Below are 2863 nucleotides of genomic sequence, written 5' to 3'. Positions count from 1 at the left end.
GTTCTACGACTACGAGAAACTTCTTTGATGTGAGGCAACACACACGAGTCCAGTAATCACACACAATACACTACTATGGATTCATTCCCGTCTCCCTATGAGAAGGCCATCCATCGCACTCACACTTGTCTTGAGAATTTTACAGTATCCACTTCAAGTTGTCTATGTACCACGTAAGCATCCGGGAAGTCCATAACCGCGGACCCGGCTATTCGAATAGATCATGTTAACCCCGCAGGGGTGTACTTCTTCACACACGCTCTCACCACTTACTGCCATGTACACGTCATGTATCTCGGCAACCTTCAAGCAGAAGCCTGGCTAGGGTGTCGGCCACGACCTGACTAACCGCACAAGATTCGTGTCCAGGTTTATCGCCTATTCGGGTTCTATCCGCAAGGGAGTCCGGATGTGTCAGGACCCCGACTCAATGTCACATCGATCTAGCCTATAACACCTCATATCACTTTGCGGCCTCATGCACGGTATCCCACGGGTGTCGCCTTACCTTTGCCCGGGACCGTTTGCGCCTTTTGGCTCACGTATATGATAGTGTCGCTAGCATCCATATGATAAGGAGCCCGGGCTGACATGACTAGTCGTAAACCCAAAGTGGCACAGACTTACAGGGACAGGCATCCATGACCCAGCTTCGAACGTGTCGGTCATCAGCAAGTGGGTCCGGGCTGTAGCACTGGGCTAGCAGGACTCCGGTAAACCGGGCTGTAGCGGGCTAACAGGACTCCGATACTCAATGCGTGACATTTCCCCGAAGGGACAGACACCGGAACGAAGAAGGACACATGCCAGCCAGCCTAAGTGTTCCAGAGCAGTAGCAAGCTACCATGGCTCAGCGGTAACACTAGGAGACATTTCCCGGTAAGAGAGGCTACTAAAGATAAACAACTAGATAGTCAGATCCCACACATACCAAGCATTTCAATAACATACACACAGTATGCTCGATATGTGCAAATACAACATGGCATCACAACATGACTCTACGACACAAGTACTTTATTTAAGGCTCAGAGAGCCATACATAACATACACATAGGTATGGGTCACACGACCCAGCATTCAAGTCATACAGTCATACAAACCAGCAGCGGAGGTAGCTTGTCTGAGTACAGACAACTAGTAAAATAAAAGAGGCTTGGAAAGCCTAGCTATACTACGTGGTCCTTCACAAGCTCAGGATCACCACCTGGGCCTTAGCCTATTCATTGATGTCAACGTCTACGAAGAACCCATCAGAAGGGGTTGCAGCGTCTTCTGTAAAAATGTAAATTATAGCAACATGAGTACAAAGGTACTTAGCAAGACTTACATCAGATCCTACATATATGCACATTATCAAGAAGGGTTGGTGGAGTTATTGCAGCAAGCCAGCTTTGACCCTTGGCTAGGCTATTCTACGAGACTCCAACTTGAAATGGTTTTGCGTACACGAGTCCACTACTCACCACTTCAATACACTACCGAGGATCCACCTCCGTCTTCCTACGGAAGAGCCATCCTCGGCACTCACACTTATCTTGAGGCTTTTAATAGCTTCCATTTACTTGTCTATGAACTGTATAGGCAACCAAGTAGTCCTTTACCGCGGACGCGGCTATTCGAATAGATCATGATAAACCTGCAGGGGTGTACTTCTTCATACATGTTTCCACCACTTAGCGTCTGCACACGATATGTGCTCGGCAGACTTCAAGCGAAAGCCGACGTGGGTGTAGACACGACCTACCTAAACACCTAAGTCTCCAATCCAGGTTTATCGCCTATCCAGGTTCCATCCGCAGGGAGTCCGGCCGAGGTTTCCCATACGGCCCCGAACGATGTGAACAGGGTTCCCGAGATACCTAACGGGTATTCGGTACACCGTGCCACGTACCTACCGCATCACAGCCCACCCTTACGGTCAGCGCTGTCCACGGCCTCCAGTAGGCTACAAACACCAGAAACTACTTGCAACTCCTGGACAGAGAACTAGGGTGAATAAGAAGTCGAGCGGGGTCATATTTCAGGGCCCAATGCATGGTAGTAGCTGTATCTTAAATCACACATACAGATCTCAGTGCTTAAGGTCGGCTTCAATGAAACAACCCACCATGTACTCCTACATGGCCTCTCATCGATGCCTTTACCAAATCGTGTTCACCACACCACTCCTGTTACCGACATAATCATTTCACTCTAGCCCATCACCCAGATGAACCAGACCTGACACGACTCTAAGCATAGCAGGCATAGCAAGGTAGGAACAACACATACATATGGCTCAATCAACTCCTACACATGCTAGTGGGTTTCATCTAGTTACTGTGGCAATGACAGGTCATGCAGAGGAAGTGGGTTCAACTACCGTAGCACACAGCAGTTTGAAACGCGTTGTCTTAATGCAGTAAAAGAGAGCAAGAGCGGGAACATGGGATTGTATCGATATGATCAAATAGTTGGTTGCTTGCCTGATGGTTCGATGCACTGATACGGTTCTTCGTTAGGGTAATCACGGTACTCCTTGGAGGCAGAACCTGCCGCAAAGAACACCGATACACAACCATCACCAAACAATGTGCAACAACATGATGCATGCATGAAACATGGCAATATGAGTGTGTTGGGCTAATGCAACTAAGACCAGAAGGGTTTGAACCAATTTGAATCAAAGATTCAAATTTCAAACTCATACATGGCCCTTTAAAGTGTTTTTCCTTGTTCTGCATTAAACATCAAGTTAACTTGTTTAGTCATGCATGAAAATAGTACAGATGGATAGATTGGATTTTTCTGATCATTTTTCATATATAATTTGTCTGATTTGGAGTTACAGAATAAAAGTTATGAATTTTTGAAGTTTAAA

The sequence above is a fragment of the Triticum dicoccoides genome, chromosome 3B (genome assembly GCF_002162155.2).
Source record: "Triticum dicoccoides isolate Atlit2015 ecotype Zavitan chromosome 3B, WEW_v2.0, whole genome shotgun sequence".
NCBI classification, from domain to species: domain Eukaryota; kingdom Viridiplantae; phylum Streptophyta; class Magnoliopsida; order Poales; family Poaceae; genus Triticum; species Triticum dicoccoides.
The sequence above is the reverse complement of the archived record's forward strand: the minus strand, read 5'-3'. Positions refer to the sequence as shown.